The sequence below is a fragment of the Hyperoodon ampullatus genome (genome assembly GCF_949752795.1).
Source record: "Hyperoodon ampullatus genome assembly, chromosome: 13".
NCBI lineage: Eukaryota > Metazoa > Chordata > Mammalia > Artiodactyla > Ziphiidae > Hyperoodon > Hyperoodon ampullatus.
This window is the reverse complement of record NC_136926.1, coordinates 89,018,423-89,031,731: the sequence shown is the minus strand read 5'-3', so window position 1 is coordinate 89,031,731 and position 13,309 is coordinate 89,018,423.

The window sequence follows — 13,309 nt, the reverse complement described above, 5'->3', positions numbered from 1 at the left end:
CGCGTCCCTCCCCCACTCAGCACCCCAGGTCTCACAGAAACTCGGGTGCCTGCAGGGTCCGGGGCCCCTCCCGGCTTCCACTCTCAGAGGAGCATGCGTGGTCTGCAAAAGCAGGGTCCACAGAAAACAAAACAAGAGCTATCGTTTTCTTTACACACGGCCCCAGGAAGCAGAGATGCTAGAACATTCTCAGCTGGCAGCAGACACAGACTCAACCCCAGGCCCACGGGCACTGGGCTGCAGGCGGGGACACCGCGGGGTGTGATGCTCACGGTCACGGTGCTGGGGTGCAGAGCGCAAGGCCCAGACCCTCGCTGGGCCGGGCTTCCTCGACGGAAGAGAAGAACTCAGCCCGGGGGGGACGCCCCCAGCCGAGCCCCGTGTGAGAGTGGGAGCCGGGCTCGGCTTGCCTCCCAGGGGACACGCCCCGGGCGGCTGCCGCACACAGATTCAGGACGGTGCTGCTGCCCACCTCCGAGGGCCGCGACCACGGAGGCCCCGAGGTTGGTGCCCCCCGGGTTCTGCCACGGGCTCCCCCGCTGCCTGCCATGTCCGTGTCCTTTCTCTGGGACGAAGCACAACCCCGAGCGTGACAGCCTTCTGTGGCCTCGAGTCCAGCCTGTGGGTGGTCTTCTGTGGATGCTTCCCCCGGCCCCCGAGCTCCCAGCTGGGGCACCGTCGGACGCTGAGAAGGCCTCTGGCCCTGGCCCCGGCCCCTCTCCTCCCCCCGCTGTCGTCCTGTGAGGACACATGCAGGGCTCGCCCAGCGGTGGTGGGCTGTGTATTTGGAGGAAGGGTCAGCAGGGTCATTTCAGGACAGGACGGAGCCCGCTGGGCCCCGGGTGTCTGGGGGGCGGTGTCCCTGGGGGAGGCCGAGTCTGCAGGACGGAGCAGTGGAGGTGACTCGGGACCCTCGTGGAAAGGAGGGACCTGGTGGCTCAGACGCTGAGGTCACATCTCCCCCTGCGGCTCTCTGCTGAGTGCTGGCCTGGTGGTCTAAGGGACAGGCGATGGGCCTGTCACTGCGGGACGTCAAGTGTGACACCATCACCCACGTGATGTCACAAGCGGACGGGGGCAGGGGGCCAAGTTAGCCTCAGGCTGGTTTTAGGCTGTTTCTCCTGCCCTTCGGTTCGCTCTCTGCCCACGCGCACCCTCCCTCCCCCAGTGGGGTGGATTCTCCTACTTATTATCAGAAGTGGGAAAGGTAATTACCAGGTGAGGAATCGTAGGTAACAGACAAGGGTGCTGGTTACAAGTTTGCTTTTGGGCAGAAAGTTTTACTTGTTTGACAGCAAGATAACAAGCATTGACAGGACATCACTTTTTGGAAAGACCTATTTGAAGAACATTGGAAAGGCTTTCTAGATGTTTCCACCGGCTCTCAGCTGGCCTCCGACTCCCTGTCCAGCTCCGGGCGGAATGGACGGGCTCTAACAGCCAGGCGAGTGATGCCCTGGGCACGCCTCACTTCCTGCAAGGCGTGTCGCTGCACATGACCTGGGGGGTCTGCTGAGGGCGGGGGAGCAGGTGTGGCATCGGGGCCCAGCTCTGGGCTCAGCCTGCAGCTCCCGGGTGCCTGAGATGGAGCCCCGGGCGCCCCCAACCCCCGCCGGCCCGAGCACAGAGCAGTGAGGCTCCCACAGAGACCTCGGGGGCAGGAATCGGGGTCAGCGTCACAGGAGGGGTGACCAGGGCTGGAAGAGACGAGGGACCAAAGAGGAGAGAGAGGCCAGCCCCTCCCACCTGCGGCCACGCAGCCCGGGCGTCCCTAAACCCAGCCGTCCAGCGCGTGAAGGCGTTCTGAAAGGGGCGCTTCTAAGAGAGCGTCGCCTTGTTCAGGTTGCCCGTGAACACTCAGCTGTCCCCTTGTTTATTCTCGCGAAGGCAGTTTCCAGGGTCCCTTCCAGGGCCGGGTGCCGGGCCGCTCGCTAGGACTGATTCAGCAGCTGAAAGACGGACCCCCACCTTCAGGGGTCTATGGCGCTGGGGCGTCCATGGTTGACCCCGCCCTTGGTTGGTACGCAGCTCTGGTAACACAATTCGGGAACAATCACGGCCCTGCAGAGGCTCGGAAGGCAGAGGCCCGGCATTTGAATGGTTACCCTGCTCGCTTATTTTCCTGTATTTGCTGTGGAGTGACTGGAAAATTCCCCATCCCTCAACGCCTACGAGCCAGAGATTACCAGAACCAAAAATAAAAAGATACCCACAGCTTTTCAAAGAGGAGCAGTGAGGTGATTGAAGGCTCCCCCAGCCTCCTCCACCGGCCCCAGGGGCTCCAAGACAGCCGAGCCATCAGAGAGACAGTTGCTATTGGGGGGAAAAGTACCAAATGCTGCTAGCTTTAAATCCTTCTTTTTTATCAGATTGGACTCTGGCCACTTTATAAAGCTGAACGTTTAGATTTTAGAAAGCAACGCAACAGCCCACGGGTTCAAGAGTGATACCAGGCCTTGCAGAAGACAAATGTTATGAAACACATACAGAGAGAATGATCTCTCATTATGAACCGTACCCTGTGCTGTGCCCAAATATAACCAGCGCATAATTAAAAAACTTCCCAGCGTTATTACCTTCATCACAACAACAGACGTGCCCAGGAGTCCACGCCCCCACGAGACAAGAGCTTGGTGGGGCGTCCTCACGCCCAGAGGCCTCCACAGGCTTCCCTGGAGGACGACCCATCCACTCACCCGCAGCTGAGGTTCTGAGACAGAGATCGTACCTGGCTGGTCCTGCCCTCATGCCCCAAGGAGACGAAGGGGAGGGTGTGGGTCTCGGCTTCCCCAGCGGACGGAGCCCGTCCTGACGGAGCCTGCTCTGCCCTGGACAGTGTGCAGCCAGAGGGCAGTGTCAGGAGTGGACGCAGAGCCTGGGAGGAGCAGCTCAGCCCATGGCAAAGCGTTAGCTTGGACCCAGGGGGCTGCACACGGGAAACTCATGCAGCAGGGTTCTCAGGGGAGGCCCTGGCGCTCGGGGCCTCTGGGCCAGGACGCGTCGGTGGACGTGAGCAGAGGCAGGGCCGAGAAGGTGGCTGCAAACCGAGCCTGAAGCAGGGCCTGTGCTGTGTTCGGCGAGGGGCAGGGGCGGTCCGCTCAGCTCCAGGACGGGGGCATTTGCTGTTTGATAAACCGCAGGCCGGGTTATTGCCTCGTGGGGATTGTGAGAAACGGGTCCAGAAAGGCCAGCACAACTCAGGCCCAATGGTGGCCGTTCCCGAACCGTCCTGGCAGCACAGTCCTGGCACCTGCATTTCCCCAGATCATTGCTGGGGGGTGAAACCCTGGAGAGCGAGTGTCTGCAGGCTCGGAGCCCCATGGGTTACTCCGCGGTGTGGGGCTGCATATCTCACACTGTGTAATTATGTAGCCAAATATTCCCGGGGGAGTTCTGTTTACAGAGGGATTTCTGATTATTCTTGAGGTTTGCTTAATATGTGTGTGCGTGTGTAGGTGAGTGTACTGAAAATAGCTGAGAGTCTGTAATGAGTTAGAGGAAAGGCAGGCAGTTAGTTTGTCCAACTGACTAGCAGTGCGATTTGGGGGAAGTTATGGACTCTCTCTGGATGTGAAACGAATGGACCGCAGCTGCCCACGTGTGGTCTGCACAGGGTAGGTCTGCACCCCGGAGCCTGTTGGAGGTTCAGGCTCAGGCTCCGCCCCGACCACGGATCAGAATCTCCATTTTATAAGGTCCCAGGCCGCTCATCCGTGCGCAAGCGTGTGCCGGAGGCTGGGCCTCTCCATCTCTGAAGTCCGTCCAGCTCTGCATTTATTTGATTCTATGAAAAGAAGGAAGGCTCTTAAGAGGCCATAAAGGGACCAGCAGAGAGAGAATCTCTCACCAAAGGGCAACAGCACAATGCTGATGAAGAACCTTCGTGTTTAATGTGTGTGCAGGGCAAGTGCAGTGGCCCCGTGCAGCGGTGCTGTTATTAAAATGAACGTGTGTGAACTGACCGTTTAACATTTGCATCCTGACCATGAAATAATGTATCACAGAACAAAACGCATCAGTTCCTGACTGCTGTCCTGCTTTGTCTCTTGGGTCACCTGCGTTGGGTCTGAAACCAGCCCCAAGTGGGAGTACTTACAGCACGGAGACGGCAGATGCCACAGACCAGCCCCAGTGGATCCTGACCCGTTCCCAGCGCCGGGCGTCTGTCTGTCTACAGTCTCGCTGGGAGTGGAGGGAGAAGGCTGCTTCCAGCGAGATGTGGGGACTCCAGGGCCTGGCCTCAGACAGAAGGCGAGCAGGGTCACAGGGTCACTTGGGAGCAGCCCAGGGCTCTGCACGTGCACCTTTTTACTTGGATGTGATTGACTTTTGCACCAGAAGCCAAAGGGGGCTCGCCCTGCCTCAGCAGCAGGTGCAGGACGCTGGCTGCCGGAGCTGGGAGATGGCCGGGTTGCCCCGGGGCAGGCGGAGCCGCCCCTGCCAGGCTGCACCTTGCCCTCCACCCGGCCCGGCCTGCTGAGTGATGACCACTAGAGCGTTTCTCCCCTGGAACCATCCTGCCGCGCTGCGTGGCTGCACCTCCGGTGCCGAGCACACTGACCAGCACCAAATAAATACGTGTTAAACGTACGAATGAATAAGAAAGCAACCCCATCAGGAGGGGCTGTCCTGTCCTGTCGCCGGCTCGCTGACACCTTCTAACACGCGTGTCAAAGGGCGTGCTGTTGACGTGAGCAGCGGGCGATCATGGATGCTCCGTGGGCTGGTGCAGCTGACAGGCGTCGGAGGAATTTTTGGCGAGAGCTCAAAGCCAAGCCTCGTGCCCGTTTTCAGGGCCCACTTGCCCCCCGCCTATCACTCGGAGCCGGTGGGACGACTCAGCGGCCCAGAGGGTCTGACCAGGACCCGCTTCGCACCGCAGAGGAAGGTTCATGGGCTGGGATGCAGGAGCGGGGGCCCCTCCCACCAGGCTCTGCGTTTGGGCCGCGTCCAGGCACCGTTCTCCTTGCGATGCACATATGTGTTTACAGTGGAAGAGACGCAAACAAAAGTTAAGTTCATACGCATGTGGGTTTCATGTTTCTATTTTTCTGTTGCAGAAATGAAACTGCTGCTAAATATGTTATACGTACAAATAGATAGATAAATCATAGATACACGGATTTTGTTGTCTCCAGCGTATTTTTATATTTTATCTTTTTAATATACTTCAGACAACATTGATGTTTGAACAGTGGACAGGAACCCCTACGGTGGTTCTTCTAGAGCTCGGGGTCGGATTTCCCTTTTTCCTCGTGTGCTCTGTGTAGAGATTTCCCCTGAGCATCACTGGGTGGCTGAGGCCCCGTCGCAGGACCACAGGCTGCTCCCGGGTCAGGCGGAGTCCAAGGGGCCCGAGGGGCTGCCGCACTGGGTCTGCGGCTCACAGATCAGAGAAGGTGGAGGTCAGTAAAAGCTGCTGTCCCCACAAAGCCTCTTACATGGGAAAGCGCAGGCTCCGCGTCAAGGTGACAAGGAAGTCCCCTGGGCCCAACGGGCAGCTGAGTAACTGTCAGTGGAAGCGAAACAGAGAAGCACAGGCTTGTGAAATGAGCCAGCGGGTCTCCTGGAAGCCGAGTGCAGACAGGAGGGGCCAGCGAGGCTCCAGGGCACGGAGGCTGCCGTCCAGAGGGCAGTCCTCTCCCCCCACCGGCTGCAGAGACCCCAGATCACGCTAAGAGAAGTGGAGGCTCCCCCGGCCCTTCTGGACACCACACACGTGTCCCTCTAGAAGCGTGGCCCTGGCTTCCGCGGTGGGGACCACGACCAGGAGGTCGGCTACAGGTGGAGGCCGAGGAACAGGGACGTGAGAAGCGGCCTGCGGAGAGGTCAGCCAGGAGGGGAGTGGCCACAGGAAGCGGTCAGCACGGAGAGGTGGGCAGGGTGGGCTCTGACCTCTGGGGCGCAGGCTTCGCTGGGTTTTCTCTCGGGCATAGCTGAATGTTTTTGCGTCCTCAGGACACACCCCACGAAGGCGTTAGAGGCTCGACGGTGTGTTTGGTACTGGTCACCGGGCACTGGTCTGACTCTGCGTCCTGTGTGCCTGCCTATCCTCTGGAAGTTTCAGGGCCCCCTTGTTACCCCTTTGATGATCCTGTTTCCAGAGCCGGCTGTGCAGGGACCAGACTCTGAGGTTGCCATGTCCGTCCTCGGGGAGGGGCGTCCACCGGGGCCGCCAGTTTTCAAGCCCCCGCGCGCCTTGGCCTCGCAGGCCCTGATTTTAATCCCGCCTTAATCTCCTTCAGTATATTCCGCCCACCTTGCTCTCACCACTAAGGCATGTGGGACGAAGCCGGGCCCAGGCCGTCTGTCCCAGCAGTGAGGGCTCATGGAGGTGAGTGAGAAGCTCGTGTGTCTCCTCCTCTGGGTGTCCCGAGGCCCCGCTGACTCTTGCTGTCGTTTCCCAGGAGGTCCTTCTCATGGCCGAGTCCTCCGTGGTTCCGAGCACGCCCTGGAATTCTCAGAGGCGCAGTTGTCAGGGCCCAGCTTGTCACGTCCCACGGGCTCTCTTTCTCTGGGGCGCGGCCTGTGGGAAAGGTCTCGCACTTTCGCGGCATTGCATCTTCAGCGTTTTCACCCGGGAGTGGTCCTCACAGCTGCGGAGCTTGCCTCCTGCCTAGAGAGGTGCTGCCGGTTCCAGGGTCCCTCGGGCGCCCACCACGCAGACAGCTGGACCCGCCTTGCGGATGGAGGGCCTGGCCCGATGTTCAGGAAATCTTGCAGTGTACAGCTTGCTTGTTCACCCGTGCCGCTCTCTGCGAGGGTTAAAACAACACAGACAAAACAAAAAAGAATTTAAAACCTCCTCTATGTAGCTCATCTATTAGGAGGTGTAAGTCTAGTTTTGCCTGATCAAAGCAAATACGACCGCTTGTTCATTCACTTGGATGGTATTTCTGAGGCTCTCCTGGGTGCTGGAGGCCAGCACTGTCTTCTAGCCTGTGCGTTGCTGTGGTAACAGCCACCGGCCGGCCGCGGCCCAGCCCAACCCCGAGTGTGCCCAGACCTTGGGTGGGCAGGGCCTCAGGGGCCCGTGGCTGCTAGAGGCCCCCGGACAGCGGGCTGGGCCTCAAGACCCCCTATGTGGCAAAAACCAGAGCAGTAACTGTTGTCAAGACCATCCACGGCGGCTAAAATTAGTGCAGAAGCTCCGCGATGGGCAGGGTAACTGCAGGTCTCAGAAACTGTTGAAAGTGGAGTAGAAAGCTGGTGGCCGCTGCTCTGACTGCAGTCCTGACACGGGCTGACCGGCCCCCCTAGGCGTGGTCCCGGGAACCTGAGAAAAGCCCACCTTGAGGGACCATTCAGGAACCCCTGGCTGTGCTCGTCGAAAGGTCTGGGTCGTGACAGAAAAAGACTGAGGACCTGGAGGGGATGAGGGGGTCTGACGACCGAGGAAACGCCGGAGCCAGGCCAGATGGGGGGACAGACAGGGGACCCTAGGGGACAGCCTTGTCCCCAGGGTGTCAGGCAGCCGGGCCCCTGGCACAAGCTCCTCATCCATTGACCCCAGTGACACACAGCCGTGGGCCGCCAGGGCCCCGCGGGGACAGCACGAGCAGGTGGTGGTAGCTGGGGACACAGCCCCACCGCCCACACCCAGCCTGGTTCTTCCGAGTGGATCACGTCGGCTGGCGGGGTGATCGAACTCGACCCGCCCTCCCAGGCTTTCAATCCCAGAGTTCACGCCCTCGCGTTGCCCGGCGTGGGCGGCTCTGTGTGGGCCCAGGTGGGGGTTTGTTTTCTTCCTGAGGTGCTCCTGTAGGCGCTCTGGGTGTGGGCGCCGACAGTGCGGGCGCTGTTTTCTCTCCAGTTGCTAAGTGCAGGTTGTGACACCCTGGCCGGACGAGCCACTTACGACACTGCGTTGACCAGAAACGCTCGCCAAGACCAACACCTGTTATGATGAGCGCTGGTCTCCCCCGGGTTTGCATTTTCACGTCAAGTGACTTTTTCAGCAAAGGGAAAGATGACGTCTCTCGTTTTTTTGTTCGGAGCTGGAAGTACCTACCAGCGTATTAAGTCAGTTATGTTTCAAGCACCGCTATTCCCGTTGCTGTTCTGATCACTTGTTTATTTAGCAGGAAGCCCTTTCCTCGCACTGGGTCCCGTGTGCAGCCCTGCACGTGAGCCGCCAGAAGGGCACGAGCCGGGCCACCGCTGGGGTCCCAACAAGGCGCCGTCCAGGACCCATCGGTCCAGCCGACACCCTCCCCGAAGCCAGAGGCTCCCTTTTTGCTGTCGCTGCCATTCTCAGACACTCGACAGACCGGGAGCACCCACTGCGCCCGCCACGTGCTTGCGCAGGCTCCACGGGGCGGCACGGAGTCCCGGGAGGGAAGCAGGGGCTGGGAGCCATGGGGGGCGGGGGGAGAATACGGATGCTGTTTGCTTCCGGGAACCCGTTGGATTTGGAGCAGCAGCAGGTCACTGGGTGCTGCCTGGGCCCCGGCGGGCGCCACTCAGGGCTCAGACGGGGGCTCCTGCGTCACTTCATCCGGGGGCACGGGTGGAGTCGCTTCCGGGAGCTGGGCTCCTTTCATCCCCAGGGACCCGTGGCTTCATTTTGTTTCTAACAATAAAGAGGCTGTGGACTGGCCCCCCGCGTCCCGAGGGAACAGAATCCACGACATACTTGCTGTCAGAGTGAATCTCGGAACAGCAGGACTTGGTGCTTGCCGTGCCGGTCGAGGTGGTGGCTCTTTCTTGTGGGGACAGAGAGGAACCAAGGCCACACGTTAATCTCAGCCCAGAGTCGCGAGGCTGCTCCTCCTCACAAAGTCCATGAGGAAACCCTGGGGGGTTTGGGGGGCATCGCCGTGGGCAAGGAGTCTTTACCCCGGGACCCTCCAGGGGTCAGAGGCTGAGCTGCCCCGCAGAATCCGGGGTGGCCCCTGGAGACCCTGGTCCAGAGGGGGTGGGCAGTGCCCTCCTCTCCTGCCCCTCATGCCCCCGCGCCCTGCCCCCCGCCCCCCAGTGGCTCCCGCCTCCCCGAGGGCAAACAGGATGGCGCCCATCAGCCTTGACCTGTTTCCTTCTCAGCAGAGGTGACGATGGCTGCCGAGTGCTGGGCAGCAGCTCCGCCCCCAGAGATGCAGCTGGACGGGACCTGCCTCTGAGCCTCTCCCCAGCGACCGGGGCCTCTGCAGAGGGCAGGGGAGAGGCCGCGACCGTGACGGGCTCTGAGGTGGCCCCTTACGGGGCGAGCAGGTCGGGGCCCCCAGACTTCACGGGGGGCTCTCTCTGCAGGGATGACTCAACCTATCGCGGCCCCTCGTCCCCCGTGGTGTGAGCCGGGGGTCCTGACCGTGATCCCTGCTGCACACACAGGAAGCCAGGACGTCCCCAACCTCAAATCCAGGCCGACTTTTCTGGAGCACTGTCGTCTCGGGGGAGACAGAGAGCCTGGAAGCAGCTGCACAGAGAGCGCTCTGGAACTCGGTCCAGCCTCTCAGGTGACACGACACATGGTGACCTTGTCAACTCGTGTTGCTGCTCGGAGCTCAGACTCTAAGGCCAGGTCCTTAGGGGCCTTCGTCTCCGCACAGATGGTCCCTGGCTGGTGCCAGGACGCGGCGGGCGCTCAGCTGTTAGAGAGGTCAGAGCCCGCGGGAGACCATCTCCCGTGGATGCGGCACCAGTCAACCCTGGGCGTTGGCGTGTGCATGCACGCACGCTGTGTGTGCACACATGTGCTCCCACATGTGGGTGTGCCTGGGGGGGTCATACGCTCAGCAGGGCTAAGCGAGCACTACAGCGGGTCCAGCGTGGGCCACAGACATTGCTGACCTCAGGCCCCAGGGGCCCCTTGGCAGGAAAGCCGACAACGGGGGCCAGCCCAGCTGCCCACCTGGGGTCTGGGACGATTGGGGCCCGTGCCTGCAGCCTGGTGTGCGGGACCAACCGACCGTCCTTTCACTACAAAGCAACTGGCCTTGTTCTGTGCATCTTTAAAACTCAGACCGAGCGACTTCATTCATGTTGTTGTCACTTTTTATTACAGAAAATTCCAAACACATACCAAGTAGGCAGGACTCAAGCTTTTCCAGTGAAAATCGCATTGACCTCGCTCCCTTCCAAGCCCCAGCCCGCCCGCTGCGCCTCGTACGGTTCCAGTGCAAACCCCAGACACCATGCCATTCCGTCATAAATCTTTCAGTACATTCTCTTAAAAAGGGGGCTCCTAAAAGAGCTACACTTCATCTAAAATAAGTGAACAATATTCATTAATATCACACATCTGTTCATGTTTAAAATTCCTGTTGTCACGCTGTGTCTGTGTTACTTTCAGCTTGTGTGAATTAGGATCCAAACAAGCCCACGCACTGGGACTGGCTGCCATGCTTCAGTCTTTAATCAATAGGTTCCCCTCCAGCTCTTTGGCTTTTCTTGCAAATTATCTTTTGAAGAAGCCAGGTTGTCTCACGGAGTCTTCAGCAGCCTGCCTTTTGCACGTTGGATATTGACAATGAAAAGACATGGAGGAGACGTAAACGCATGTTGCCAAGTGAAAGAAGCCCACCTGAAACGGCTGCGCACTGTGTGTCCAACTACAGGACGTTCTGGAAAAGACAAAACTGTGGACCCGGTGAGCAGATCAGTGGTGCCAGGGGCTGGGGGGAGGGAGGGAGATACAGGGGGAGCACAGAGGATGTTTAGGGCAGTGAAAACACTCTGTATGACCCCATGATGGCGGATATGTGTCATTACACACCTGTCTGAACCCATAGAATGTACAACACCCAGAGTGAATTTTAACATAAACTGTGGACTTTGGGTGATGAGGTATGGACATAGGTCCATCAGCTGTAACAAATGTACCGTCTGCTGGGGATGTTGATAGTGGGGAAGACCTCCCAGGCCAGGAGGGGGTGTACAGGAAAGATCCACACCTCCCCCTCAACTGTGCTCTAGCCTTAAGCTGCTCTAAAAACTAAATTCTATTAAAACAATATGCATAAGAAACTAAAACAATACATCGAAATGCTAATGAGGTTAGATCCGGTGGCAGGATTATAGCAATGTTTCTTCCTCATCTTCGATGGGGTCTATGTTAACATTTCACAATTAGATCAATTAAAAAAAGCCAGGCACATGATCACAGGAAAGGACTGTAAATGCTAAATGCGACTGTCACCTCTGGGTGGTGTGATGAACGGCCTGTTTCCTTTGTTGTACTTGAAAATGTTTCCACCTGGGCAGCACTTTCAAAATGGGAAAGCTTTATGTAAAGATCAGACTGCAGCTCTGAACGTGTGTGCGTGTACACACATGTGCACCCGTGTACATGCACACGCTCAGCAGTCCACACTGGATTGAATCTTTGAAAATACAAGGCGTGTACCGTGAAGCTGGCCCTTGTGGTGCGTGAGTGGGTGGCTCCGGTCATCCTCCAGGCTCTTCTGCTCATGTGGGGCAGCCCGGGTCCTTGCAGGGAACACCAGTGTCCCCGCCCTGACACCTGGGCAGCCCCCGGCCCTGACTCGGGTTTCCGCATGGGGTGGGCACACAGACGGGTCAGACTCACACGACAGGTGTCCCCACGTCACAGCTTCACGGTTGTTTTAAAAACGTGAAAAAACGTGAAAAACTCAGATGGGACGAGATCCACCCACGTTTACACAAAATTTCAACATAGCGTTTCTCAAGGAAGAGGGTAAAATTTCCCTACATTTCCAGTGTTACAGACTTTTGAGTGTTTGTAAAAAGTGGCTTGAATTTATGATCTGCTTGTGCAAAGATTTCTCACGGACCCAAGGGATTCTCTCTCCCAATTCCTGGTCATGAGTTTCCAGACAGCTGTCTTAAGCATAAAGCCTGACGTTTAAGTTACGTTCAGGATGGCAAGTTCAAGCTTCCTATTAAAATTTCTAGAAAAGATGTCACTTGGAGGAGTTGCACAAATTACCCAGCATTTCCCTGACTCGAGTGCACGTCTCTCTGTGAGACAGCACGCAGGTCCCCCAGGCAACCCTCCCCCAAGGGTGGCGCCACTTCCTCAGGAGGCTCGAGGGGTCCCAGGGACCTTCGGTGCCACCCCGGCCCCCGGGACGGCTCAGCATCCCAGCACGTGCCACTGAGAACAAGGCTGCAAGGAGACGTTTAACTACCCCCAGCCCTCTTAGGGATATCCACCCGAGGCGCTGTGTCGGGTTTCAGCGGGAAACCTTGAGATTCGTCACGTTCCCAGTTCTGTCTTCTCCGTTTCTGCCCTAGTACAGACCCATCAGAGGGACCTCCCCCTCACTGCTCCCCAGGAACGGTTCTGACCGGGAATCCTGGAGCCTCACACTGCTGTTGTGGAGACTGGCGGGTACACGAAGGTACGCCCACCTTGGTGAGGAAACTAGGCGGGGACTGTGCCTGCATCCTTGACGTCTGCCGGCCCCCACCTGTCCCGTGTGCAGCATGATTCCCACTCCCCCCCCACACCCCGATCATCAGGAGGGTGGGTGGCATGTGACGGTCAAAGAGAGGACAAACCACGGGAGGAGGATTCAAGTTCCCAATGACACCTGAGCATTTGGTGAACACCTGGATCCAGCCGTACCTGAAGCTCCACCTCACTTCTCAGACAAGCCAGTCGATACAGGAAGACAAGCCCACTGGAGCTGTGGCTGTTACTCACAACTGAAGAGTGTGAAGAGGACACAGCCTGAGCCTAACATCACTTTTAATCCAGTAATTAGCCCAGAAAATGGCAAGAAGAAGGTCTGCTGTGCTGACCTAGAGCTGGAAGCAGGCACACCTCCTGTGTCCTGGTGATCCAGCAGCCCAGGGGCTGCCCCTCCACACGACAGGAACGCAGCATCACGGGCACACCCGGGGCTCTGCTTCCTCCACCTGCAGCCTGACCTGGAGACATCACGAAGGAAGGACCAAGGGGCTGTCTCAGACAAGTTCACCAGCATTACCGCCCAGGAGTCTCGGGTCAGGGGTACCGGGTGGGGTCTTCCTGGGGCCGCCCGAGCACACGGGGCCTGTGGGTGAGACCTGGGACCCCAGGGGCGGGACCACGCGTGGCCATGCTGTCTGGCTGACACACCGAATACGATGAGTTTCACACCCTGTCAGCACTGAGTTCCCAGGTCAGAACTGCCTCTGGTTTCCTTGGGTGTCTTAGGTCAAATTTTCATAAATCGAGTGATTAGAAATAACACTGGTCCTTGGCATTCCTAAAGCTTTGGTGCAGTAAGGGAGAGACTAACAGCCACGGACCGGCTTGAGACGATCGTCTGCTTTTCTGTTTCAACGTCCAAGGCCCTGGTCGTTCACCCAGGAACCTGCCCCGTGAGCTCCCTGGAGGGAA